Source organism: Canis lupus, chromosome 15 (assembly GCF_003254725.2).
Source record: "Canis lupus dingo isolate Sandy chromosome 15, ASM325472v2, whole genome shotgun sequence".
In the NCBI taxonomy this organism is placed as follows: Eukaryota; Metazoa; Chordata; class Mammalia; order Carnivora; family Canidae; genus Canis; species Canis lupus.
In genome coordinates, this window is record NC_064257.1 from 4,014,510 (window position 1) to 4,030,790 (window position 16,281).

General features: G+C 53.5%; 2 long non-coding RNA genes across 11 annotated transcripts in view; one reads left to right on the forward strand and one right to left on the reverse strand.

Moving 5' to 3' along the window:
- Positions 1 to 5,713: 5,713 nt before the first annotated feature.
- On the reverse strand, positions 5,714 to 15,238 carry LOC112642351 (uncharacterized). Its single transcript, XR_007402253.1, has 3 exons — positions 14,315 to 15,238; positions 13,864 to 14,111; positions 5,714 to 10,372 (listed from the first exon to the last, which is right to left on the reverse strand). It is a non-coding gene; the product is annotated as an uncharacterized LOC112642351 (long non-coding RNA).
- LOC112642349 (uncharacterized) overlaps positions 12,759 to 16,281 on the forward strand; it is a 93,726-nt gene continuing 90,203 nt past the window's right edge. For all 10 annotated transcript variants that reach the window (XR_007402249.1, XR_007402247.1, XR_004805189.2 and 7 more), the window contains exons 1-3: positions 12,759 to 13,036; positions 13,924 to 14,114; positions 14,538 to 14,635. This is a non-coding gene — a long non-coding RNA (uncharacterized LOC112642349). The remainder of the gene's footprint in view (positions 13,037 to 13,923; positions 14,115 to 14,537; positions 14,636 to 16,281) is intronic.

Consider the following 16,281-nt stretch of genomic DNA (forward strand, 5'->3'; position numbering starts at 1 on the left):
CGATTCAGGGAACATCTCATTTATCTCACTGCTATGCACTCCTGACCCTGATTCCCTAGAGATTCCTTCCGTAAGATCCTCTTGCATAAACGTGAGCATGTTCCATGGCAGTTACTTTTTCAAATCTGTATAATCTCTGGGGACCAGGATCATCCGAGGTGCAGGGAAAGGGTCATTTAGATGAACCAGGTCTGCTCAAAGTCAGTCTTGGATTTTTTCCAGTAATAATCTCTTTCGTCATTAATGGCCTGCTGGGTGAATCTTATTACATCCCCTTAAAATAATTTAGATGCTAATATCTCCCAGTGACCATTATGTGGGGAACGCAGGGCTGGAGGTGGTGGTGAGGGCGGAAAGCTGTCTTAATTCTATGCTCCTTTTCACAGCTGGACACTCTCAGCCGAGAGCTGCCCTAGCAACCAGGATTTTCATGTCTTTGCCCTTAAAATGCCTTTGATCGCCATCCTCAAAGTTCTACTTTCCCCGATGAGGAGCCAGGACTCTGGGCGAGCCACCCGAGGGGATTCTGGGTGAATGGTGGAAGGGCAATGGTAGTTTTAATCAGATGTGAGCTTGAGGGTGGGCTGGGGGACGCATGAAGGAAGTGGGAGGATCTGGTCATCAAGAAGTTTGACTTCCAGTTCTAGGTTTATTTATTTTATTTAAGAAATTTTTTAATTTTTATGTAATCTCTACACCCAACGTGGGGCTCGAACTTACAACTCCGAGATAGAGTCATGTGCTCTACCCACTGAGCCAGCAGGCACCCGCCCAGTTCTAGGTTTATTATGAGTAGCTGAATTCGTTCGTTCGTTCGTTCGTTCATTCATTCATTCATTCATTCTTCATTCATTCAGCAACTCTTGATGCCTACTCTGTGTTGAGTCCAGTGCTGGTTCTGAGAAAGCAGAGACAAGCCATCCTTCCTGCTTCAAGGACATCATAGTCTGTGTGCAACTTTCTCCTTCTTGGGCGTCAGTGTCCTTATGTGTGTAAGGAGGAGGTTGGAGAAGTCCTCAGAGTGCTCTTCCAGGGTCAGTGTTCGGGACCGTAAGAGCGCCTTCCTCTCCCTTACTGCACCTCCACGCTTTGCCTTGGGGCTTGCCATCAGTATCTTGCTCTTGAGGAGCTCAGGGTCAGTTGGAGCAGGGTTCCATGGCCTGGTGGTAAGTGGGCCAACGCATGTTTGTGCAGAGCCCTGTGGCAAAGCTGAGGAGGCAACGAACATCTCTGCTTGGGGAATGTGATTGTGAGGATTCCCATAGGTCCCGACCTCCAGGAATGCCCCGAAAATCCCAGCCCACTTCCAGCTGAGCCTTTAACTACCTTCATTGGATGAGGGGCTGTGTAGCTCTTAGGAACTCGGTTTCTGATGCCACGCCAGAGAGCAGGCTGATTCTGCACCCAGGTTCTTGATGTTGAGCACCAGGGAATATGCCACCACTTACAAAGAAAGTGATAATGCTGTTGACGTTTTTACAGAAATATTTCTTGTTGGATGCTCAAGAGTACGCCTGTGTTGTTTTCTTAGAATAGGAAGGGGTGCGAGGTGTGAGTATAAAGCTTGATTTTGTAGCAGATGGGCCCTGCCAGCCGGGAGGGAGGGGTCAAGGTGGCATCCCAACATTGTCCTGAGGATGCTGTGTCTCTGGCTCGGTCTCAGGCCACCCTGAGAACCTCAAGTCTAACAGGTTCATCCCAATATTTCCTGGGAGCTCCTGGCTCTCTTGCTTTGGGTTTCCCCAGAAGCAGAATCTGAGACAAGGTGTATTGGTGGGGATTCAGTTGGAGAGGTGCACCTGCCACCAGGGAGAAGCCAAACACCCTGTATGTCTCCCCTTGGGGGTTTGCCTAGATCCCGACTGACAAACTTGGTCTCTGATTCTTCTTCTGGGATACTACACACCTACGTTCAAGGGGGTAGTTATAGGGACCAGACTTTACAGCTTGTGGGAGTGTCCGTGAGGCTGTGGTCACGGTGCCTGCCATTGGGGGCTGAAATCCAGAGGGCAGACAGGAAGGGAAGATGGGTGGAAAGGGAGGGGTGGCAAGGACAAGCTGGAACCCTAGGAGACCTCTCTACACTTGGGGTCTGTTCTTGTGGTCCTCATGGTGGGGCGTGTCCTGCAGAAGCTGGGGTCAGTGTCATGGAGCTCAATGTAGGTGCCTGAGAAGCTGAGGGAAGGTCTAGGGGAAGCGCAGCAGGTGTGGACCTCATGTCACCGGGCCGAATCCCAGTGTGCGCGAGCTACAAATGGCTGCACTTGCCCACTGCCCTCCAGACCCCCTGCAAAAATTCCTCTGTGGCCAACCTTAGCCAGAAACATCCAGGAAACGGAATTCTGGGAAAGGTAGTGTCACCTAGCCAGGTTGACCCGTTACAAAGTCACTAAACAGGGAGTTAAGGCCCTGTAGTTCCTTCAAAAGCAGATTCTAAGAAACACGGGTGGGTGGGGGGTGGGACAGGGAGGGCTGAGTAATGCCACTTCCCCTGTGGGCTCCTGGGACTTGGCCCCCCTGGGAACCCTGGAAGACAGTCTCCCCAGGTTTCAGAGTTATCTCACTTCATGGCTGAGGACGCTGGGGCGCCATCTCTGTCTAGGGTTGAGGGCGGCTTCCAGGCAGAGGAGGGGTTTGTAAAGTCGCAGGTGTTGGTGATACACGGCCTTCGGGGCGGGGGGAGGCTGGGGGGGCGATGCCGAGTCCTTCTGCACTGGGGCGTTACTTCTATGTTCCCAGCTGCCGGGTGTCCCTCCGTTTTCTCGACTTCTTGCTTTGGCCACGGTGGTGGCAGCTTCTTCGTCTCTTGCACTCACTTTAAATGGGCAGAGCTGCTTCTGTACCCTCTGCTGCTGCTTTATTGTTTGGTCCTCAAAGTGGAGCTGAAGTGAGTTGGCAGAGCGTCACAGAGATTTTAGGGCAAGAGTCTACTACGTACCAGCGTGTCCCTGTCTGTCCGTCTTCTGGCCTCAACCGAGTGTGGGAGCTGAGCCAGGGGATGTCTGTGGGGGGGGACACTGTTGTGCTGTTCTCAGAACCAGACCTCTTTTCTGAGCAAGACCCACTGCCCCTGCCCTAAGGGTGCGCTCTGCTGGGCAGATCCAGGCTCCCCACCACTCAGGCCGCAGGACCATGACTCGGCCGAGGCTCAGGGCCCCAGAGCACCCCCCCCCCCCCGCCAGAATCTCAGCATATCGAGGCTGAAAGGGGCCTGCTCAATCCCCTCAGTTCACAGAGGGAGAAGTCAAGGCCCAGGAAGGAGACAGATCCTCCGGGGGGGGGGGGGTCTCACAACTGTTTCACGCGACCCCCGTTTGTCTGAATTTCAGGCCAGTTGATTTTCCACTGTGCTGTGCCATCCACTAGGACAAAGCGTCTGAGTGGCTGTTGCGTCAAGAGGGACCTCATCACAGTTTGGGAAGTGTCTTTGCGGCTGGTTTTGAGCCTGTTTCAAATCCTCGCTTTACAGCCAGACCTTTCTTTCCCTCGTGGGCAGGTTCACAGATGTGCCCTTAGATATAGGTCCTCTAAACAGGAAGGACAGCGACTTCAGACTTGGGGAGCCTGGGGTCAAGTTCCAGCTCTCTGCCTGCATGTCTTTGGGAAAATGATTTAAACTTATGTGCCCCATTTCCTTGTCTGAAGAAGGAGGATAAGAAAACACATCTCTGATGCCCGTTGCGTGGATTCAGTGTGTGGTTGTGTGCAGGACGCAGTAACTGCTGGGTAAGCAGTGATGGTGACTGTTGTCACGGTTATTGCTGGGTTCAAGGCCGTCTGCCTCCTTGATTGGGGCAGCTGGTCATGTTGCCTGTGTAAGTCTTTTTATTTTTTAAAGATTGTATTTATTTATTTGACATAGCGTGAGAGAGGGAGGGCACAAGCAGGGGGAGCAGCAGGCAGAGGGAGAGGGAGAAGCAGGGTCCCCACTGAGCAGAGAGGACCCCAGGATCAAGACCTCAGCCAAAGGCAGAGGCTTAACGGCCTGAGCCACCCAGGCACCCTGTGTAAGCCTGTCTAATTCAGGGGTTCATTAGAAGCCCCGCTTCCAACCCTGCCAGCACCCGGTAATAAAATGGGAACTTTGACCTCTACTCGTTTTATTCTTTTGTATTCCTTTCCATTAGTTCAGAGCCTGAACCAGGAGACAGGGGTATTTATTGAGGCTGCTCAAGCCCCACTAATGTCCAGTATGGACAGTGTTGAAAATTCAGAGAAGAAAAAGAACAAAAATCTGCCCGTAGTTGTGTCACCTGGCACTGACCTTCATCAGATTTTTCCGTGTGGGTATATATATATTTTTTTGACCGAAGTTGCATTATGTACTTTTTTCACTCAAAGATAGAATGGATTCCTTTTCAAGAAATATTTTTTCTTGGCATGATTGTTGATGGCTGAATGTTATTCAAATGCATGGGTGTCCGGTGATGTATCCGACCAGTCTCCTGCTGGTGATGGGCCAGGATCTCATGTGTTTGTCCGCAGATCCGGTCTTCACCCTTTTCACCTGCTCTGGACGTCCAGGGACCCGCCAACAGGCTCCCGGGGGACAGAGGGCAGGGCAGGCTGCATTCATTGCTCTTGATGAAGAGGAGAGGGACGGGCTGGGTGAGGCAGGGCTGTTCCTTCCTCAACTCACCCCCATCAGAGCAGGGGGCCAAGGGGGCCTAGCAAATAATGACGCCCCAGGAGTATTTAGATAAACTTCCCTTGTGTAGAACCAAAAGATGTGGGGGAGGAAAAAACCCCAACCCATGTAAAATAAGTCAAAGCACCGTCACACAGCTTATCTTGCTTCATCCTTAGGCTAAAACAGAGAGGCAGGTAATGTTTTTTTGGTTCCCACGTTACAGGTAAGAGTGAGGCTCAGACAAGTTAAGGAACTGGCCCAAAGTCACACAGCTAGAGGGTCACAAGGTTGGGACCAGAAGCCGTGGCTCCTGACCCCCCTGGCCCCACTCTGCGCCGACTGGGAACCTGTTTGAGTGTTTTTAAACGTTTGAGGTAAGGTTGCCAAAGGGTGGTGGGCCTGAGAACCGCCGGCGGGGAGGGAGCAGGGAAGGCAGCTCCTGATCTGGATCTGTGAGGGTGCCCACCGCAGCCCCCCTCTGCTTCCTCCCACTTTCCCCAAGTGCCCCTGCAAACTGCCCACCTCCCTGCCTTTCCACCTGCTGTTCCCTCTTCCCAGGATGCCTTCCCTGCCTATCGTCCCGGGTGGAAACGTTCTGTTCTCGAGGGAAACTCTGAGATGCTCTCTTCCCCCACAAAGCCTGTCTTCGCCCCCCAGAACTGCCACGTGCTCTCTCCCTCCTCCGAGTCTCCGTCATTTCTCTGTGGAGCTGGACCATGCACCCCCGGGGGCTTCCAGCGGAGCCTGTCCCCCAGCTTCCGCAGCAGCTCGCCCTTAGAGGGTGTGCAGCTGTTTGTCAAATCGCATCAGAAGCAAGGAATTTTTGCCTTTTGACATTGCCCTTGCATCCCAAGATTTGGAGGCTCCGGATCCGTCCGCTGCAATTCTGCAGCCGTGATTCTGGGGGGGCCCCCACCTCCCCTCCACGCAGAGCCACGAGCCGCTGGCCCAGCGTGCACAGTCTCTGGGATGTCTTTCTCCTGCCCCCTCGCCCCATCCTTCTCCACCTGCCTGGCCCTCCAGGCATCAGGCATCGGGGAGCCGGTGCTGTGTGACAAAGGACGCCCAGGCCTAGTGGCTTCAAGTGATGCTTTATTGTTTCTTATGCTTCGGTGGCACACCCCCGGTGCCCTAACAGAGGTGACTCATGAGCCCGAGAGGGCCGGTGGTCTTCCTTGAGCCTCTCCCCATGGCAGCTGGCCTCCAGAGGGACAAGGAGAAGCTGCTCAGGCTCTTGAAGGCTGCATCCCATGGTCAGAGCAAACCGCAGGTGCACCCGGATTCAGGGAGGGGAACTAGCGTCAGCCTCTTGACATGATGCCGAGCAGCCTGTGCGTGGAGGGGCTGGAGGAACTGTTGGTGGTCATGTTTAGATCAGCTCCCCCACTTCTGCCACCCTAAGTCCGGCTTCCTTCTGCAACAGCCCCCCGGGGGTCCCACGCTTCTGTCTCTTCCCCCTCCGCCCATTCCCCAGCCAGAGGGATCACTCCAGAGTGCAAATGTGGCCACATGCTCACCTAACCTCACCTCATTGACAGTTTGCCAGGTGTGCCACGATTCTTTGTGGCCTAGATTTCTCCCTCAGCCTAGGATGCCCTCCCCGGGCACTATGGTGCACTCCTCTTTGCGCTTCGGGCTTCTGCTCAAAGGCTACCTCTGCCCCAAAGCTGAGGGAGTCAGTTCTCCTACAGCTTCTAGAATTGTGTGAGTCTAGCAGCCCACATCCCACCAGGGGACAGTTGCCAAGCTACTCAGTTCATTGCTTTGAAGGTTTTCCACACGTTCCTATTTCTGAAATCAGGATGCATTTGTCACCCGGTGAGACGCCGTCACTGTCACCGTGGGAGAGGGACAGCCGTGATGTGGTCACCACTGCCTGCGGGGGCCGGCCAGTGATTGGGACACCCATCCCTCCTTGGAAAAGTCACAAGCCAGTTAGGGGCCGTTTGAGGAGAGAATGGGCGGCGGGTTCTCGTCTGTAAATCTTCAGTGGACAGCCTTCTGGTAAGACCAGGAAAGTCCAGAATTGGAACTTGCAAAAGTGGGTGTGAGCAGCCGGGAAGAGAGTCCCGGAGATGGTGGTGGAGGAATCTTTGAAGGATGCACCGTCATCTACACGCCTGGTGTCAGGGGATGGTGTTAGTGACAAGAGCCTGGCCGTGGACCGGGCTCAGTAGAAAAAAAAATCAGAAGAGTTGGACTCCGAATGCATTTTGGAGACCTTAAGCAATTAGTTTTGCTTAGGGTTTTCTTTTTATGTGTATGCCCAAGAGTGATATATAATTAAAAAAAAACATGTCTAATTAGGTTGAATGGAGCTCTTTTGATGAGAATAAAATAAACATTCTGTGATAGAAAGTATTGTATCTTAGTTGCATTTTCTTTCTTTTTAGTAAATTAGTAATTACCATCTAAGAATCAGTGCTACCATATATTAAAGGAAATATGGTAAATACCTGGGCAAGTGTCAGGATTCCCCCGGCCAACTGGCCAGCTGAGCCCCCAAGGGCAGGGACAGGGTCACTCCTGTGACTTGGTATCCCTAAATTTGTCGTGTGAATAAGCTTAACTGTATTCCTACAGGAAGAGATGAGGAGGCTCCCAGTGGTCTGAGGACTTGTCCAATGTCACCCTCCAGAACTGGGATTTGAACTTGAATCTCTTTGGTTGCCAAGATCAGTGCTTTTCCCATGACATGTATCAGTTAGGTTACTTTTAGCTCCAAGGAACAGAAGACCCAACCAAAAAAAGTTTAGGCAAGATGGATAGTTTAGTGTTCCATCATAAGAAACCTGGATTTAGGACAGTTTCAGAAATTGGTTATGTCTGCCACTTGGCACTTCCCTCATCAGGGACTCAAGTGTTTTCCATCTTTTGTCAGCTGTTTCCCTCATGGTCTCAAGGTGGCTGCAGGAGCTCCAGGCATCTCTCTTTAAGATCAAAGATCCCAGAAGTCCTCTGGCGGATGCCCTGCTTATGTCTCATGGGCTGGAATAGCATCTTGTGCCCATTCCTAAAACAATCATTGGCCAGAGGGTTAGGATGACCTCACTTGGCTTAGGCCAATCAGAATATCCTTGCATGAGTCTGTGACATCATGATACAAATGAATAAATAAATAAATAAATCATAAACTGGGCTTCTGTAAACTGGGGTGGTGGTGGTGGTGGCATCAGAGGACTCACGGAGAGGGCTGCACCGTGCCTGGATGTGCTGCATTCCCTAAGCAGCCTCACGTCTTTGAGGAACAGCAGAAAATGTCTAGAGACCTTTACCAGCTTCTCTGCTTTCCGTCTGTATCCTGGAGAGGCCTGGTTTGGCCTGGCCAAACTGACTGTGCTGCCGCTGCCCTGAGCTCACCTCCTGGGTGTGGAGGGAGGGGGGGCCCTTCCCTCTCTTGGGCCCAAACATTTTAGAGAATGAAATCTTCATTTCCCCTGTCTGTGCCCCCCCCCCCCCCCCCCCCCCCCGCGTTGGCGATCACACGCGTCTCTAACCTTCCTTATCTTCCTGGCTTACACACTTGACAAGTGAAAATTTTACTTCCCTTCTCTAGCTCAGATAACAGGTGATGTGGGAGGTTTAGCTTCCTTAGGAGTGATTGCTTGGGGCTTCATGTGAATATATTTTAAGGTTTTCAAGATGAAACTACTTTTCCTTCCACTTCAGAGAGGCAGTTTCACGTTCATTTTATTTCTCAGTAAAATTGGGCTTGGACGCAGAAGATCCTAGCTGACCATTTGGATCTTCCCAGGAGGCAGGGTACGGGGTTGGTTAAAAGCCCAGTCTTTGATTTCAGACCTGAATTGAGTTCTCAGTGCTGTCGCTCATTAGCTGTGTGACCTTGGACAAATTGCTTCAGCTCTCTGATCCCCAGATTCCTCAACCAGGGCTAGGGATGGCCTCTGCTCCTAATGTCGCTGTGAGGATTAAATGAGGCACCATGAAATGCCTGGCACCTAGAAACGCGCCTAAGTGCCCCCCTTCTCCTTAGTGTCCCTGGAGACAGTCTCAGGGCCTCTGTTGGCTCAGCTGAGAAAGGGGAGGCAGTTCTTACAAGACCAGACCTCCCCTTTCTTCCTTCTCTCCTTCTTCTCCTCCTTTCTTTCTTTCTTCATTTGATATTTATTGGTCTCCTTTAGGAACAAGACGCCAATGGGCTTGGAGTTAAGAATACAACACAGTGAAGAGCAAGGCAGATGCTGTCTCTGCCCTCCTGGGGCTTATAGTCCAGCAAGGGAGACAGATATATATAAAAAAAGTCAAGAGCAAGCTCAGTAAGGGTTCCAGAAGGGAAATGGGGGCATCGTAGAAGGGAAAAGAGGGAGCTCCCCTGGGACCCGGGGTGGGAGAGTGATGGGGAAGGCCTCTGATGAGTACTGATGTTTAAGCCGAGCCCTAAGGGATTACAGTAGTTAGCAGAGGTTGGGGAACCGTGTTAGGGTAAAGGGAGGAGCGTGTGCAAAGGTCCAGAGGTGAGAGAGGGGTGCACATTTAGACCAGCTGAAAGAAACACACTTTGGCTGTGTGGGAGGGCTGTAAGACTCAACCAGGGACGACCCTGTGGGCCGTATGAAGGAGTTCCATTGTTTTCTAAAATGATGGCCAGTTTTGAAAGGGTCTTAAGCTTGCCAGGTTTCTCCTGGTTGCCTCATGGGGACTGGATGGAGTGAGAGGCAGTGGTAGGAGGAGAGAGAGAGAGAACTTAGGTGGCCTGTGTGGCGGTGCACGTGGGGAATGATGCGTGTGTGGCCTAGGGTGGGGCAGCTGAGCTGTCACCTGAGTCCAGGTGAGTGACGGTGAGGAGACTGTGGTGGCTGCTTCTCTGGCATCCTGGGCTGGGCTGCAGTTTGCAGGGCTGGTCAGATGATCGGGCTTGAAAACTCCCAGATTCCAGGACCTGTATGCTGGGTTAGGGTCCTGCAGGCCATCTCGTGGAGGGAAGGGGTTCAGGTGGCTTCTCAGGGGCCATATTTACCTTGAGTGTTGAACTAGGTCGACGTGGTACCAAGTGGTAAGCCTTGCGGGTGCGCACCTTTGTCTGAGTTCTGCTCCCTGCGAGGAGAGCCTCATTTCCTTCATCTGGAAAGTGGGATTGGTGACAACTCCTGCCCCTTAGGACGGAGTGAGGTAGCGCCTGCAGAGTGCTGGGCCAGTACTCGGAGACCAGCTGGGCCCGCTATCATTTCTGCTGTTAGAAAGGCGGATACCATGGCCCGGTCTGTGTGTGTTTGTGCGTCCAGGGGGCGCTGGGCTGACCGCTGAGTCCCTTAGTACCCATAGCATAAGCGAGTTTGTCCTCGGAGCTTGTGATGGTCAAAGGCCAGACTCCAACCCATCACCCTTAGGGGATGTGCGCTGGGTTAGTAGACAGACCGTTAACCAGAGGTCAGGAGCCTTGGGTTCTGGCATCAGAGCCGTTACCTGACCCAGAGAAAATGCTTACCTCGCTTCGTTCAGTTCCCTCATCTGAGCAGCAGGACAGGTAACTGCCACCCTGCTGTGTACTCTGTAGATTTATCCTCTCTCTTCTTAGGGGTCACATCATCTCTAGGGGGGAGCTGGTGCCCGTGCTGAGAGGCAGGTTTGGAAGGTCCATCCTGCTCTCACTTGCAAACCTTCCTCAAACTTCAGAGATCTCCCACAAGGTCATAAGGGCACGCTGGAGTCCCAGCTATCAGTGGCGTCTCTCCTCCTCTGAACGCAGTCCTGAGGAGTTGGGGCGTTTTCCTGGGGTCTCCACTGCAAAAGGAGGGAGAAGAGGGGGCCCTGAGTGTGGCTAAAACACCAACACGTCAGCAGGGCCTGAGGTGACTCACCACTTACCTGCAAACCCCACGCCACCCGCTCCCTTCCCCAGGTGCCACACTCAGCGTTCCAGCTCCACGGGAACCCCAAGAATGCTCTCCTACCTGCAGCCCTTTGCTTAGGTTCCTTTGACTGCCTGGCTTCTCATTCCTCCAGTGTCACCTCATGAACTCCTACTCAGGTAAAGGCCCAACTCAAATGCCACCTCCACTCAGAAGCCTCCCTTGACTGACCCATAGAGCCGGCATTGCTCTCCCTTGCTGTCTGAGAGCCAGTGCTCCAGGCAGTGACTGGGGAGCATTTCCTGCAATTTTTGGTTCACTTTCACCTCCACTAGGCTGAGGACTCCCTGAGTGTAGGATGGTGCTGGCCTGTTGCCCGTATTCCCTGGGTGCAAGGGTAGGTCCTCAATGGCTGTCAGCACTAGTCGGGTGACCCAAGCATCCTCTGGGCCTCTCAGCCTTTGGCGCACATGGGGTCCTCTTACCAGGTAGACCTGGCTCTCCTGTGCCAACAGCCCTTGACTGCAGAACTATGAGGACTCAGGCCCTGTCTTTTCTGACAGGCCGAGGGGCTTCAGCAGATAATCAGACTGTTGTGCTGCATTCCCATGACGTCTTCCAGCTTTTCCTAACACAGGGCTGCAGCGGCCACTACTTCTGCCTCCCACCCCGCCCCTTTCCCAGCAGTGCGGTGGGTGCTCTGCTGTGCTGCTCTTCTCTGGAGGCCGCCATCTCTATCCCGTTGTGACTGTACTGGTCACTTGGCTGCCAACTGTGGGAGAATTTTGTCCCCCTTGTCGTGTTTTGCTTTTTCAGAGGAGCCCCAAAGCAGGGGTGCTTGGGTGCCAAGGTTCTACAGCTCCTGTGGTGTTAGGCCTCACAGCCTTCCCTACTCCTCTGGGCAGCTGGACAGGGCAGGTGGGAGCAGCAGCCACCCAGAAACACCACTCCTTCCTGGTCCTCAGGCCCTTCCCCAGGGTTGATTCTCTCCCAGGACCCCATGGGCTCTCCTTGGGATTTGACTTTGGTGGAGCTCCAGACTCCTAGGCATGCCTGGAGACACTTTGTATAGTTATGCCCTGAGGGGATGGCGGTCTTTGAGTTCTTTTCCAGAAGTCTCCTCAACTGCTGTGTTAATCAGTTGATGCAAAGTGTGTGTGTGTGTGTGTGTGTGTGTGTGTAGGGTCCCTGCTCACACACCCAGGCTCTGCTTAGGATCTGCTGGAGCAACCCGCTACTGTTGAATGAATGAACACACGGGTCCCTGCCCTGGCTTCTCGGGGATGCTGTCTGAACAGCTGGTGTGAGAGTGCAGGGGCTGGGCTGGGGTGGGGTGGGGTGAAGGGGATGTTACTGGTTTTAATTGGCTGTTTACATTCTTTCAGGCACTTACTAACTGGGAACACTTAGGCCGATTACATAACTCCTAGGAGCCTTGGTTTTCTCTGGTGGAAGACAGATGCACGAGCAGTGTGGCCTGTGCAGTCTTTGTGTGTGCTGCACGACGCCCTGCTTACCTGCTAGGGTGGTGGTGGGGAGAAAACGGGTTACTCTGGGGCAGAGGTTTCCTGGTGAAACACAGACTTGCATGGAGAGGTCTGGCTAGGGGACAAAATTAGGACTGTGGAGCCAGGAAGAGAGAGGATGACATGGAGGTAAGAAGCCAAAGGAGGGGCATGGAAGGGCAGCAAGCAACGGCTCAGGGATCTGTCCAATGGTGGCTGAGTCCCACTACCCCTGAGTCCCAGGCAGAGGGAGGGAGGAGCAGACGAGGAAGGCGGGGCTTCTCCAGCTTCTCCAGGAGAGGAGCGAAGTCCCAGGCTGTTCTGTGGCATCTCCATCTCTTCCATCTCCTGGCCGCTGTGTCTCCTGGGGCAGCTTGGGGCGGGGTGGGGTGGGGGGAGCTCACCTGCTCCCACCTCCAGGCCCCTCCCATTCCTTGGTCCTCAACTGACCCTCTGGCTCTGGGCTGTCTGCAATGAGCGGGGGAAGCGGGGCAGATTATTTTGGGGAGTTTGGTCTAATTCTGCTCATTGATCAAAACCATTTTTTCCTAATTTAGTCAGATGATTTCCTTAAGAACATTCATGTTTCTACAAATGAGAGCACTTGCATAATCTATTCCATTGTGGCATCCCTCCACTCCCCATCCCCACCCGCACCTGCCCCGCCCTCACCCACCCCTCTCCGCCTCCAGGAAGCCACACAGCTTCCGGGCTAATTTGATCAAGATGAGTAAAAGCAAAACCATCTGGTTTCCTTCGACAGCTGATTCCAGAATCGCTATTGTAAGAGACCTGTCTTCCAGGTGGGCCTGCCATGTGAGGGGGTGTCTCTCTTTGCCGAGATGAAAGGGCTCGGTCTGCTACAGAATATCTCTGCGCAGGCATCAAGCTTCCAGTGAATCACATCAAAGGCCTCCCTGCCAGCGCTGGCCCCTTCCAGCTGGGGGAAAATGGGCTCATTAGAAGCAGGAAGAGTACATTGTTTACATTAGGCGGTGCTGATTTACAAGCCGGAGCCTCCATTCCCCTGCTCACCTCGGCGCTGCCGGCTGGGGAGAGCCCTCCACTTGCCTGGAAAGGCTCCTTTGAAGGTGCGCAGCCTCCTGCAAAGGAGGCTGTGACGGCGGCGCTCCCCCCCTGCTCGCCCTTCCTCCGCTAATTAGGTTGTTACCAATTGAGCAATATCTGGGGCTTGGGTAGAGACTAGCAGGGGGACTGTCGGGGAAGGCCTCTGCATAATTGTGTTGATTAAGAGGTACAAGGCTGGAAATGTTGTCTTCCTTCAAGATCAAGTCCCTGCGCTCGTGGGAGCCTTGATTTTTCTGGGCCAATTTGTTTGTATTGGCCTAATTGCTCAGGAAGGGCATTTTCCCCGGATGCTTCAGGTCCGAGGGTTTGGTGTAGTTCTGCAGCCCAGGCTGCCAGGACGCCGGGGGCTTGCGTGGGGGGCGCCCTGGGGGCTGGTGGCTTCTCCCAGGGGGGTCTCCCTGTGGGACAACTTTGGTGCCCTTTGGGGTGTGGGAGGGCAGGTGGGGTGCCTGCACAGGCCAACTCAGTGTATTCCCCCCGCCCCAGGGCAGGATAAACAAAATGTTCACTGGGCTCAGGGTTCTGGACTCCCCTTTAAAAGCCACCCTATTGGGCAGCCCGGTGGCTCAGTGGTTAGCACCGCCTTCAGCCTAGGTCGTGACCCTGGAGTCCCGGCATCGAGTCCCACGTCGGGCTCCCTGCATGGAGCCTGCTCCTCCCTCTGCCTGTGTCTCTGCCTCTCTCTCTCTCTCTGTGTCTCTCGTGAATAAATAAATAAAAGCCATCCTATTTGGGGCCCCGGAGAAAATTCAAAGAAAGTTAAGAACACCAGCTCTAATCATATTTAAAGTTTTTTTTTTGGGGGGGGGGGGGGTTGCGGAAATCTCACGTGGCTCCCAGCAGCCGGCGCATCCTCATCCAGGACTGAAAGGCCGTCTCCTGTTTCCAGCCTCCCTTGCAGCTAGGCGGGCCATGTGACTAGTTCTGGCCAATAGGCTTTGAGAGGAAGTGATGTACGTCACCGCGCTAACGGGGTCGACGGCCGGAACGGTCCGCCATCTTTGTTTTTGCCGCTGCCACGGAGACCTCGGAGGCGAAGGCTGGGGGCGGCGGCGGGCCGTGCGACCCAGGCCTGACCTGGTGAGAAGCAAACCTTTATTGCTTTATGCCTCCGGGGTTTCATGGTTAAGTTCTTCCTGCGGCCTAGTGACCTTCTGGTGGCCGGTCCCGACCCATACGGGGACCCACCCAGTGCTGCCGGCGCTTGTTTGTCCGGACATGACTGACGTAAGAAAGGGAATCCGCCTTCCCGGACTTGCCGTTGTGCCTTTCAGTTTTACCTTGGACCTGTCAGTCTTCCTCTGGAGCAACAGGAGGGCCTGTCGGCCTGGGTCCTGTGCCCACCCCCTCCCCTGCCAATCACGGAGCCCGCTGGCATCGGAACGTTTTGATTGGTCAACCTGGGCTGGGGCGGTGGGGGCCATATGATTGACAGTCCCATCCGGGGCGCGGGGCTGTTGGGGAAAAGAGAGGATCCTGAGCAGCTGGAAATTTCTATTGCAGGTGCTGTTCCTTAGACCGCTGTGCACCGAGAGCCTCGAGTGGCTCAGGGGCTTCTAGAAGACCATACCGCCAAGGCCCCGGGGGAGCTGCCCGGCCAGGTACAAAGGATGGCTGTGTGTGTGAGTGGGTCAGTGGTGATCGGATGGACTCACCCTACCAGCTTGCGGCCAGACGTGTGGCAGGCGAAGGGATATCGCTTGCGTTGATGGTGGAGAGGCAGGAACTCTGGAATCAAGGCGTGGCTGTGGGTGCTGGGAACGGGGAAGCGGAGGAGGCCTGGGAGGGTGTGCTGGTGGGGATGGTGGAGCTCACCTGCCCGCCTCACTGGTGGAGAGGGACCTCGTGGCCTCTCATTCCCTGCAGGGCTTCTTCCTTCTCTTTCTCCACAGCCTGACTTCTGGTCACACGTCTTTTTGCACAAAGCCCTTTGTGGTTGTTTCAGAATGGTGGGAGCATCCGCCCCGAGTCTCCTGACCTCGCAGCTCCGCTCCCACAGCTAACGCCACAGGCTCTGGGGTCTTCCATCCCAGAAATCTCCGGAGGAGATAATAGATAGGGTCGGCCCAGCCTGGGTCAGGTGTCTGTGGGTGGCCAATCAGCTGTGGAGGCCTTCAAGGACACGTGGCACTTCGGGAGGCCTCAGTTTTCTAGCTGTAAAGAGATGAGTCAAACGGCATGCTCTCTGGGGTGCCTGGTGCCTCTGATGATGGGAAGTGGTGTGTGGTACGGTGGTCAGGAGTGCCTGCTTTGAAGTCAGACAGCCCTGGGCGTGAATCTCAGCATCCCACCAATTAGCGGTGTGAGTTTGGGAAAGTAATTTGACTTCTCTGAGTTGCAGTTTTCTTATCTGTAAAATGAGGGTAGTAGTGGTACCTCCTTTAGAGTTTTTAAAACAATTTATTTATTATTATTATCTTTAAAATTGACACACAGAGGCAGAGACACAAGCAGAGAGAGAAGCAGGCTCCATGCAGGGAGCCCAACGTGGGACTCGATCCCGGGACCCCAGGATCACACCCTGGGCTGAAGGCAGGCGCTAAACCACTGAGCCACCCAGGCTGCCCGAGTTTTTATTTAAAAACAAACAAAACAAAAAACAAAAACAAAAACAAAAACAGGATTAACTAAGATGATGCACGTAAAGCATTTAAGCTGCAGTTGGTACATAGCAAATGCTCAACAAATTTAGGTATATATAAAAAAAACTATGGTTTTATTTATTTATTTATTTAAAAGGTTTTTATTTATTCATTCATGAGAGACAGACAGGGGAAGAGAGAGAGAGAGAGAGAGAGAGGCAGAGACACAGGCAGAGGGAGAAGCAGGCTCCACACAGGGAGCCTGATGTGGGTGGGACTCGATGCCAGGACTCCAGGATCACGCCCTGGGCTGAAGGTGGCGCTAAACCACTGAGCCACCCGGGTTGCCCAAATCTATGTTTTTTTTTTTAATATTTTTTCTTTATTTATTTATGATAGTCACACACAGAGAGAGAGAGAGGCAGAGACACAGGCAGAGGGAGAAGCAGGCTCCATGCACCGGGAGCCCGACGTGGGATTCGATCCCGGGTCTCCAGGATTGCGCCCTGGGCCAAAGGCAGGCGCTAAACCGCTGCGCCACCCAGGGATCCCCAAATCTATGGTTTTTAAAGCTATTTTTCCCAGTAGTCTCTTCTGAAGACTTGGGTTGTGTTTTCACAGTGATGTCCTTTGGAGAGTAATATTTGGATCTGGAGGAGGCTGGG